The 12,942-nt window shown below is 34.2% G+C and overlaps 1 long non-coding RNA gene across 1 annotated transcript; it reads right to left on the reverse strand.

Moving 5' to 3' along the window:
• Nucleotides 1-1,493: 1,493 nt before the first annotated feature.
• On the reverse strand, nucleotides 1,494-7,315 carry LOC125661155 (uncharacterized). The gene is made up of 5 exons (XR_007364697.2): nucleotides 7,199-7,315; nucleotides 6,704-6,733; nucleotides 3,620-3,682; nucleotides 2,100-2,210; nucleotides 1,494-1,588 (listed from the first exon to the last, which is right to left on the reverse strand). It is a non-coding gene; the product is annotated as an uncharacterized LOC125661155 (long non-coding RNA).
• Between the last annotated feature and the right edge of the window lie 5,627 nt (nucleotides 7,316-12,942).

The following is a 12,942-nucleotide window of genomic DNA, read 5'->3' on the forward strand; positions in this document are numbered from 1 at the left end:
ACATACTTGTACATGTAGTTAAAACACATACCTGTACACGTAGTTAAAACATATAGTTGTATACGTAGTTAAAACACATACCTGTACACGTACTTAAAACACATATCTGTACACCTAGTTAAAACACATACCTGTACACGTACTTAAAACACATACATGTACACGTAGTTAAAACGCATACCTGTACACGTAGTTAAAACACATACCTGTACACATAGTTAAAACACATACCTGTACACATAGTTAAAACACATACCTGTACACGTAGTTAAAACACATACCTGTACACGTAGTTAAAACACATACTTGTACACGTAGTTAAAACACATACCTGTACACGTAGTTAAAACACATACCTGTACACGTAGTTAAACACATACCTGTACACGTAGTTAAACACATACCTGTACACGTCTTTCCCTTGTAGCCTTTTGCACATTTACATGTGAACCCTATAGAACTAGATACACAATTTCCATTATTTTTACAGGGTTCATCGACGCAGTGATCCTTCTCTACAAAATGAGAAAACAGCTCGAAATTGATGTTCCTTTCTTAAGAACAGAGAGATAACCACGACCATACACGTAGTTAAAACACATACCTGTACACGTAGTTAAAATGCATACCTGTATACGTAGTTAAAACACATACCTGTACACGTAGTTAAAACACATACATGTACACGTAGTTAAAACGCATACCTGTACACGTAATTAAAACACATACCTGTACACGTAGTTAAAACACATAGTTGTATACGTAGTTAAAACACATACCTGTACACGTAGTTAAAACACATACTTGCACACATAGTTAAAACACATACCTGTACACGTAGTTAAAACACATACCTGTACACGTACTTAAAACACATACTTGTACACGTAGTTAAAACACATACCTGTACACATAGTTAAAACACATACCTGTACACGTAGTTAAAACACATAGTTGTGCACGTAGTTAAAACACATACCTGTACACGTAGTTAAAACACACAGTTATATACGTAGTTAAAACACATACATGTACACGTAGTTAAAATGTATACCTGTACACGTAGTTAAAACACATACCTGTACACGTAGTTAAAACATATACCTGTACATGTAGTTAAAAGACATACCTGTGCACGTAGTTAACACACATACCTGTACACGTAGTTAAAACACATACGTGTACACGTAGTTAAAATGCATACCTGTACACGTAGTTAAAACACATACCTGTACACGTAGTTAAAACGCATACCTGTACACGTAGTTGAAACACATACCTGTACACGTAGTTAAAACACATACATGTACACATAGTTAAACACATACCTGTACACGTAGTTAAACAGATACCTGTACACGTAGTTAAAACACATACCTGTACACATAGTTAAAACACATACCTGTACACATAGTTAAAACACATACCTGTACACGTAGTTAAAACACATACTTGTACATGTAGTTAAAACACATACCTGTACACGTCTTTCCCTTGTAGTGTCTTGTACATTTACATGTGAACCCTGTAGAACTAGATACACAATTTCCATCATTTTCACAGGGTTCATCGACGCAGTGATCCTTCTCTACAAAGTGAGAAACAGCTCGAAATTGATGTTCCTTTCTTAAGAACAGAGAGATAACCACAACCATACACGTAGTTAAAACACATACCTGTACACATAGTTGAAACACATACCTGTACACGTAGTTAAAACACATACCTGTACACGTACTTAAAACACATACCTGTACACGTAGTTAAAACACATACCTGTACACGTACTTAAAACACATACCTGTACAAGTACTTAAAACACATACCTGCCCATGTTCTTAAAACACATACCTGTACACATAGTTAAAATACATACCTGTACACATCCTTAAAACACAAACCTGTACACGTAGTTAAAACACATACCTGTACACGTAGTTAAAACACATACCTGTACATGTAGTTAAAACACATACCTGTACACATAGTTAAAACGCATAGTTGTACACGTAGTTAAAACACATACATGTACAAGTAGTTAAAACACATACCTGTACACGTAGTTAAACACATACCTGTACACGTAGTTAAACACATACCTGTACATGTCTTTCCCTTGTAGCCTTTTGCACATTTACATGTGAACCCTGTAGAACTAGATACACAATTTCCATTATTTTTACAGGGTTCATCGACGCAGTTATCCTTCTCTACAAAATGAGAAATCAATCTGCCGTTACAAACTGATGAAGGAAAGCAGCAAGTTTTTATGTTCTCTTATTTTATGCAAAGTGTGCTTTTGCGACATTTAGATATTTATGTAAAGCTTATACGGTACCAATTTTGATGCACCAGATGCGCATTTCGACAAATAATGTCTCTTCAGCGATGCTCAATCGAAATGTTTGAAATCCGAAATAACTATGAAGTTTTAGAGCTAAATATAGCCAAAAACAGCGTGCCAATATATATATATATATATATATATATATATATATATATATATATATATATATATATATCGATACTATATTACTGAATGTTTTCCTTGATGGTTGTGAAAGTATGCCAAAATGCAACTAGCGGTATGGCACAAAAAATACATTTCGGGTTGTTGATGGATGAAAATGGCAAGGTAGAGTGAAATCTGTAGATAATTGAAGTAAACAAATAAAAAAAACCACGCTGATTTCTGACCACTGATTTGAATGAATACCCCCTAACTGTAAAGTTAAATATATTCCGATTGAATAGGAAGGACACTTCCTTTTACAGAGCTTCACCGACAATGGTGACGTTTCAATGATTGATAAATTCTTGAGTAGGGCGTTAAACAAGCTAAACTCAACCAAGAATCATTTTGATGATAATTAGATTACGTCAATAAAATTAATGCTATGTACCTAGTTTTGTGGATAGGCGGGGTGGGGGTGGGGGTTATTACTGACAATTCTGGTGTCCAACTAACCATTTGTCAACATCAAAGAATTTAAACAATGGTGTGCATTTGTCGGGTTACAGGGAGTCACTAGATCCTTAATTTTGATTATACTATGTTTTCTTTGTAGACACCAAGAGTTGCTCCGTACTTTGCAATTTTATTTTGGAAAGATTTATAATATGAAAGTCATACCACTAGGACTATTCCGTATATGTGAGTGTCAAATTATTAGTGGAATGTTGTGAACTGTCTTACCGATTCAGAATCTTTGTAACTATTTCATGAGAATGTCCCAATGTGGTTATTATAAAGAAGATAGAGATAGTCATGATAGTACATACAGCTAAAACACGTACCTTCACATGCCTTCCCTATAAAGCTTTTTAGACATGCATATTTGAACGTTGTCGTACCAGATCAACACTCTCCATTATTTTTACAGGGACCATCAGCACAGTAATGATAAATCAATTCCTCGTGATAATTATATTTCTTCCAGGGGAAACACTATGAGTTTTTTGTTTGTTTTTTTACATTATTTTTGTACATTCTGAATAGATGGGTTTTTTTCTTTTGATAGACAGTTTAAAAATATATGTATTCTGGAAATGTTAGCATTATACACCCTCCCAACTGTCGGGTCATTGCACGGAGGGAAACACTTTTGGCATTGCTTACCGCATGGTTCTGTTTCTGGTTCTGTTTCTGGTTTTGTCTCTGGCTCTGTTTGTGGTTGTGATTCTGTAATAAAGAGTGGGCAGTTCAATAATAATAAGCACCGGCTTAGACAATCTTATATTCTTTAACGTCAAATCAAAGAAGACATTAATAGTATGTAATTTCAAAAACATTATGAATGAAAAAAATGTGAAAACAATTTTCAATCTTACTTTCGCCCTAAAAAAATCTGATGATTGGTAACTTTCAGTACGAAAAATATTTCGGATCTGGTATCCTTTATGGTGAAAATTTTAAGCAACAAACACATCAGTACAGAACAATATATATTGATACCCCCCCCTCTCTCTCTCTCTCTCTGTACACTAATCAGGAAGTATCATCCATGCATGATATTCAATATTAGTAACGCATATGCTCCAAAAACTGAAACCCGTGAATTCACTATTTTAGATACCTGCTCAAAATAAAGGATTCAAAGCGGATACATATGGTCAGCAAGGGATGTTTACCCCTCTGCGACAGTCTGTAATATTGTGTAGCACTCCGATATATTTTATAACAATCTCTAATATTTTATAACAGTCTTCTATGTTTTGTAACAGTGTCTAATATTTAGTAACATTCTGTATTGTTTTACCCCTATAAAACAGTTCTTATATAACTCTTACAAAAAAGTCCAACAATTCGACTGTTCTGGCGAATGTTGGACCGGGAACCGTTAAAATCGACTGTTAAAAAAGACTGTTGACCAATGACGTCAAATGGCGCTAACTCGAGGTATCTTTTCGTGCCGTTTGGATAAAGAGAAATGGGGATGCACATTTTGCGACAGCAACAGAAGATGAAATTCAATTAATTATTCAAAGTAGGGACAGCAAGAACATAAAAAAATATCTCTTCATCATTTTCTAGTATCAATTGTATATTAAGATGAATTTACTTATTTGTACTTTATTCGTGTTAAAGCGGTTATATGCAAGTCACATGATTCTTGGTCTGCTGATTTGTTTACGTAATGTCGAGGTTCACTGATTTGACTGATGATGAAATACGGAATTTATTCTAATAGATGAAAAGCAGAGCAGATACACGAAAAATATAATTATCAATTAGGATATTGAGTATGTTTTCTGGTAAACTAGTGGAATCTGTGATAAATGTACGCAATCACACTGTCGATCCGTTTAAAGTCAACAAACCATGTGCAATGTAAAATCAACCTAAAAGTGAAGGTGTATAACAAAACAGTTATTAACTGGGTCCTCGGACAACAGCTGTTTTGTTTGACCCTCGAACATACTCGTTTTCGGGTCAAACAAAACAGTTGTTGTCCTCGAACCCAGTCAATAACTGTATAATATTTGTAACAGTTTATTTTTTGTAGCAGGCTGTAATATTCTGTAACTGTCTGAAATTCTTTGTAACATTCTGCAATATTTTGTAAGAGTGTGTAATATTTTTTTAACAGTCTGAATATTTTGTAACAAGATGTGATATTTTGTAACAGACTGAACTATTTTGTAACAGTCTGTAATATTTTGTAACAGTCTGTAATATGTTGTAACAGTCTGTAATAGATTGTGTAACATTCTGTAATATTTTGTAACATGCTGTACTATTTTGTAACAGGTTGTAATATTTTGTAGCAGTCTGTAATATTTTATAACAGTCTGTAATATTTGGTAAAAATCTGTAAGATTTTGTAACTGTCTATAATACTTTGTAACAGTCTGTAATATTTTATAACAGTCTATACTAGTTTATATTAGGCTGTACTATTTCATAACAGGCTGTGATATTTTGTAGCAGTCTGTAATGTTTTATAACAGGCTGTACTATTTTATAACAGTCTGTACTAGTTTGTAACAAGTTTAACTATTGTGTAACAGTATACAGATATTGACTGGGTTCAAGGACAACAACTGTTTTGTTTGACCCGAGAACATGTTTGTTGCCCGAAGCCGTAAGCTGGGGGCAACCGATCCGTTCGAGGGTCAAACAAAACAGCTGTTGTCTGAGGACCCAGTTAATAACTGTTTTGTTATACACCCTCATTTTAAAGTTGTTTTTGCTAAATGCACGGTCTGGTTTGTTGACTTTAAACGGGACATTGTGATTGCGTAGTTATCACCGATTCCACTAGCTTAAAAGAAAACATACTCAATATCCTAATTGATAATTATATTTTTCGTGCATCTGCTCTGCTTTTCATCAACTAAATTCTGTATTTCATCACCAGTCAAATCAGTGAACCTCGCCATTACGTAAACAAATCAGCAGACCCAATAATCATGTGACTTGCGTATTACAGCTTTAAAACGAATAAAATAAAAATAAGTAAACTTCATCTTATACCATTGATTCTAGAAAATAAACAAATACTTTTTCTATGTTCTTGCTGTCCCTACTTTGACGAATTAAATGAATTTCATCTTCCGTTGCTGTCGCAAAATATGCATCCGCCATTCTCTTTCAGTGAAAGACCCGATGTGTTCCGGATGTATCCAAACGGCACGAAAATATAATTCGAGTTATATAGCGCCATATGACGTCATCGGTCAACAGTCTTTTTGACAGTCGATTTTAACAGTTCCCGGTCCAACAGTTGCAAGAACAGTCGAAATGTTGGATTTTGTTTTTGGTAAAGATTTATATAGGAATTGTTTTATAGGGGTATAACAGTCTGCACTATTTTATAACAGGCTGTACTATTTTATAACAGCTTTTTTATTGTGTAACAGTCTGTTATATTTTGTAACCGTCTGTACTATTTTGTAACAGGCTGTGATATTTTATAACAGGCTGTACTATTTTGTAACAGGCTGTAATATTTTATAACAGGCTGTACTATTTTGTAACAGGCTGTAATATTTTATAACAGGCTGTACTATTTTGTAACAGGCTGTAATATTTTAAATACAGGCTGTACTATTTTGTAAGAGTCTGTAATATTTTACAACAGGCTGTACTATTTTATAAGAGGCTGTGATATTTTATAACAGGCTGTACTATTTTGTAAGAGTCTGTAATATTTTACAACAGGCTGTACTATTTTGTAAGAGTCTGTAATATTTCCCTCACCTGGCTTTGGAGGCTTTGTAATTCTTGGTTCTGTAATGTAAAAAATAAAGCATACAGCAAAAATGAAAATCGTCTCTATAAGAATGTGTTTGTAACCAAATAAAATAACGTGTTTGTAACCAAAGGATTAGAGCTTGTAGCCAAATAATAATTGTGTTTGTAACCAAAGGAAATAATCTATTTGTAACAAAATAGAATATTGCGTTTATAACTAATAAAATATTGTGTTTGTAACCAAATAAAATATTTCATCTGTAACGAAATAAAATATTACGTTTGTAAGGGAATAAAACAATACCATTGTAACTAATAAAATATTGTATTTGTAACCAAATATAATATTGCGTTCGTAACCTAATGAAATATAATATCAATTTCTAGTCTTTGTTACCCAATAAGATATTGTATTTGTAAACAAATAAAATGCTGTACTTGTAACTAAATAAAATATTATATTTGTAACTAAATAATAATGTGCAAAAAAGAATAACTTACTTGTACATCGTCTTCCAGAAAATCCCACCCGGCACTTGCATCTCCAAAACAACCCAGTTATTGCAGAATTCACACACCTTCCACCGTTCTCACAAACATTACCTCTCGGGCAATAATTTCTCTCTACAAGGAAGAACAAGGGAAACGTCAACCTCTTGATTTTCATTTTCAAATGTCGAGTTCTCTAAACTTTTTAATACTGTCTCATTCATAACTATCTTGTTTTGTCGTCAGAAGCAACATGGTCATTCAGAAAATAAGAAACATAGTTAGATAGTTTGTAGATTTGGTCAATAATATGTAAATTGTATAAAAAGGTTATGAATGAGCTACCAATGGAAGGCGAAGATAAGCAAGCAATGAAAGGCAAAGATAACGAACATTGATCAATCTCATAACTCCTACAAGTAAAACCTCTAAGTGAAAGGTGAAGATGACGAGCAGTGACCAATCTCATAACTCCTACAAGCAATACACAATAGATAATTGGACACACACGGAACCCTGGACACGCCAGGAGTGGGATCAGGTGCCTAGGAGGAGTAAGAATCCCCTGTCGACCGGTCACACCCGCCGTGATCCCTATATCCTGATCAGGTAAACGGAGTTAGCCGTAGTCAAAATCAGTGTGCCAAGAGCGGCCTAACAGTCTGTATAAAACACGTCAGACATCATTTGACCTATTGGTAGTTTGTATTGACGAAATCGATCGTTATCACGACCACATAATTTGCGAAATTCTTACTTTAATCGATATGTGAATTTCTCCTTCAGATTGTCGATTTCGTTTTATCATACTTATAAGTTCCGTTTTGCTGAAAAAATCACATCATATTTGATCGGGAGAAAACATACATTTTCGATCAGAGAAGTTTGAAGATAGCAATTGGGTATTAAAAAGAAACATAACTTACTAGTACATCGTGATCCTGCCCATCCGTTGCGACATTCGCATTTCCAGCCGGACCTAGTGCGTGAAGAAGACTTACAAATTCCACCATTCCTGCATAAATCCTTCATCTTACACATACTCTTCCCTAGAAAAAAATAATGGTTTCTTGTTTGTCTCACTTTCCCTGCACCTCAAGTTAAGACGTGAGGAGTAGAGAGTTAAGACGTGAGGAGTAGAAAGTTAAGGCGTGAGGAGTAGAAAGTTAAGACGTGAGGAGTAGAAAGTTAAGACGTGAGGAGTAAAAAGTTAAGACGTGAGGAGTAAACAGTTAAGACGTGAGGAGTAGAAAGTGAAGACGTGAGGAGTAAAAAGTTAAGACGTGAGGAGTAGAAAGTTAGGACGTGAGGAATAGAAAGTTAAGACGTGAGGAGTAGAAAGTTAAGACGTGAGGAGTAGAAAGTTAAGAGGTATATTTACTTAGCGCATATTATTGTATACGTAGCAGTGAGGGTTCTTTATCGTGCCAACACTTGACACGACACAGGACCTCAATTTTTTGTATAGAAAAACTCCGCGACCCTCCCCTTTAAAGGGACTGATTCACGATTCCCCCCAACATTTTCTTTTTCACTTTTAATGATCAAAATCTATTGTCTAATGTGTTTAAAAGCTTTCAAACAAGAATGAAGGTTATACATTATCCCAGAAGCTCATCTTAAAGAGTTTATTATTTGTTTTGTAAACAAAGATTGTGGTATATTATTGTTTATGAAATTTTCAAACAAAATTGATATCGATCTAAGTTTGTTATATCTTTCACATTTCAAGCATTCCTTTGGGTAAAATATATCATCTGAAAGTTAAGATTTGCGAGTATGCAAAATATGAGATGCTTTATATTACAAAATTAATATTTCGTGGCTTTGTTTGTATACATGAAAACACTCAAGTTTGTGTTTACATAACACAAATCAAGGCTAAAATACTGCTTTTATTCTTGCGTTCAGAATGTCAAAAATTTGACTGTCAACATTAAATCAGTCATATTTTTAATGTTTAACTTCAAAAATTAAATTATTTTTTTCAAAAATCGTAAACCAGAATGCATCTCCATCAGAGTGTTATTTATGGCTCAAAGTAGAAACACTGTATTAAATTACACTTAAAGTAACTCAACTTATGGGATATAACATTTCTTAAAACCAATGATTTCTTTAGATTTATTTAGGAACAGTTATTGTGAAAAAACAAATCTTGTTTAACAAACTATTTTAAAAATCTAAATTATATTTGAATAATAAAATTTGTTTTAAACTATTAAATTCAAGAGCAACGACTCTAGTTTTCATTGTTTTCTTTATCAAGTCCATTATGCAATATAAGTCAATTTTTCACAGACATTTGTCTATTTTTGTAAAGAAACCGTATTATGAATTGAACATGAATATCATTATATTGCTATGATCAGTTGTAAAAAAAAAAATGTGTTGAAGGAAAATTTATTTTCGGACGTTACCATTTGATTCTGTTTATGCATATCTCGTATCTTAAAAATATAACCTATATATTTTATTTCATATGTATTAGTATTTTCTTTCATGAATGAAAAAAAAATACACTTTCTAAAGTGTTCTCTGATAATGATGCAAGTATGGAGATACCGCCGCGGCGGCCGTGAGGTTACAGTGTTCGCACCGCATGCAAAAGGCCGGCGTTCGCATCCCGCGCCTTGGTTGAAGGAATATGTAAATTAAAGAATTTAGTATAGTGATTTGAAATGAGGATATGTAACACAGTTTACGTAAAACATTTTTAAGCTATTATGTTTTATTTTCCTCGTTATCTTACAGGATTCTAATAAATATGTAAACTATTCGAATCGAATTTCACATCCTTTACGTCGTTGATGTAAAACCCCGGGAATCAGTAGTCAGGGTTAGTAGTCTATGTTTGGGCCAATAAAACATGCATCACGAAAATCGTCTTTCATCATTCTGTAGAGCCCAAATACAATCCTCTTTATTTACAACTCTCTCTCTCTCTCTCTCTCTCTCTCTCTCTCTCTCTCAGTGTATTTACCTTCGGGCATGGGCGCGTTTTTCCATTTTGATGGGCGGCTTGGATATATTCGTCTCGCATCCACAACGCAACTGCTTGCAACAACCAACACGGTAACAACAGATATCTACAACACAGATCAACAACTCAGAACTACAACACAAATCTACAACACAAAACACATATCAACAACACAAATCTACAACACAGATCAACAACACAGCTTTACAACACAGAGGTAATATGTTAGAAAAGTTGAAATCTCATTTGTAAGTTGGCTTCAAGGAACGCATACACTGATCCAGTCTTGCTAGTGGACATGTTCAGATAGGCAGCACGCGCAAAAACGCCATGCAGCTGATATTATTTTACATATTCTCACCAAAATTACAGACTAGCCAAATAATTATGGAAATAAACTTACCTCTATGCAGTGCATGGTGATCCTGGTATAACAGAACTGCAGTTTTCCCCTTACTTATATTTCTTCAAACACGTGCTTGACAGCAATGATTGATTCACGGGTTTTGCACGTGTGCTTGTAGCAAACGTTCTCACACTGTGAATGACGCATATCATACATGGGAACCCCGCCCACTTTGGCGTGAACACCCCAAACTTTCCTATAGTTGGTATATTTTTTTTTTAATTGTCTCCTCGGATGGTTTCGGCAATTGAATATTTTATTATATTATTAAATCATTAGATAGATATAACTATATGTATTTTGAAATATAAATTCATCAAACTCTTCACACATATGAATGAACAGCTCAAATTAACATTATAATGTGATATCAGTGAGGTCAAACTTAAACTAAGGTAATTCCCTACTCCTGGACCTACTTGTGGTTTCTCAAAAATTTAAGTTTAAAAACTTAGATGGTTCATTTTAGGGTATGATGAGTAAATTATGGTATTTTTATTACGTGTACCCCCATTTTTCAAACGGCAATATCATATATCATTGAAGAAGTCCTAGAATATGTCCATAAGATTTTGTTTGAGGTATGATGCTGCAATTTTACCCCTAAAATAAGAACTAAAAATGTCTAGCTAAATAATTGAAAGTGAAATATTTTAACATAGTTTCATGTCTTTTTAATAATGGTGGTATAAAATTGAACTCGCTCAATACTGGCAGTCAAAAACACAGCACTGCAACATCACTAATATGACTATTTTAAAGCTTTGTCTTGTTATTTTTCATTCAAACTCACATATTATGTCCATATATGAATGCTTGTTAAAATACATTTTTAAAATCTGCCTTTTCTCAGCATAATATTTTCACAGCATCTCAATTTATATTCACAGTTTTTGGCCAAAATAGCCATTTTGAAGATGATTTTCACATAATAGAAGATAGCAAGTATATAACAAGATAACAAATATATAACAAGTGCATAATTGTTTTATTTAATTCCACAAGTGCATCATTGCATATCATGATTTTTTTTATTTACAGATAATTTTAACATGTAATACCCCCTGTATAGCAATTAAACAAATATGTACCTCTGGATTCATGTGCGAATTAGATGACAAAAAAGTGGAAAGAAGATTGGAGCCATAGTCTGCTTGAATATAAGTGATGGGGTGTCATTGTATTCATTTTACGAAATTAAAAAGAAAAACTTCTAGGTAAAAGGTAAGTATAAATCCACCCAATAATAATAGTACGTGAACCAATACCGGAGTTTGATACCAGTGGTAAAGATCAGGGTATGTCCAAAATGGTCAGCTATCAAATATGGAAACACTAGAAAGTTTTAACTTCTTCATAACTTCCATTCCAGTCGTTTTATATTTTATAACTTCGATAATAACGATTGGATCCTTCTGTATTGACAATATACACATCTGCAAAATGGCAATGAAATGTTAATAGAAAGTGCCAAGTCTATCGGTCCGCTGTATAGGGGCAAAGTGTTCATAAGATATTTTTACATCCCACCCATGTTTAATCCACTTTGAGAGATGTCCTATGAATTGTTACACAGACATAAACGTATCAGCTTTATGAATATATCAATCCTAGTTCCATTAATCATTATATGTTTATAATTTCATGGCGAAATTAATTGCAGTACTTTAGTGAGCGTTACTAGATCACGCAATATCTGTACCGGTTTCGTGAGCTCGATGCAAGATTGTTCGCTTCGTGATCCGGAAGGCATTTGTTCCGAGTCCCGTTGATTTCATAGTCGCGTCAAACCTAAAACGTAGATAAAGCTGCTCCTTCGCCTAATACTCGACATTCTAATGTAAGAATAAATGGTCTTTCAGATAGTACTCTTACAAAGGACTGTCCCGTGTCGCGGCAGGCGTTGGCACGTTTAATAACTCTCAATGTTGCCGCCACAAACGGTACGCATTAGAATTAAGGTAGTTAACCTATAATTGATGACATATCATGGACAAAAAATACATATGCTCCTATTCTGTCCCAATAATTACTCCACAGCAACAATATTCATTATGTAGGTTATGGTAAAATTGGGAAACCAGGTTCGGAATGGTTGAATAGTAACTACTATTAAGGTACAAATAACATGCCAGGATTGATTGATTGTATCTTGCTTAACGTCTCGAGAATTTTTCACTCATATGGAGACATCACCAAGACTGGTGAATGGCTTATAAATCTAGGCCTATGATCGGCGCTTACGGCCATTGAGCAGTGAAGGTTCTGTAGCGTGATGAACCTTCTGTGACACGGGCCATCCGTTTTCAAGGTCATCTCCGAGGACCCGTGACATTAACACCTGATGCTGAGCGTTTGGCGATGAAA

The sequence above is a fragment of the Ostrea edulis genome, chromosome 8, assembly GCF_947568905.1.
Source record: "Ostrea edulis chromosome 8, xbOstEdul1.1, whole genome shotgun sequence".
In the NCBI taxonomy this organism is placed as follows: Eukaryota; Metazoa; Mollusca; class Bivalvia; order Ostreida; family Ostreidae; genus Ostrea; species Ostrea edulis.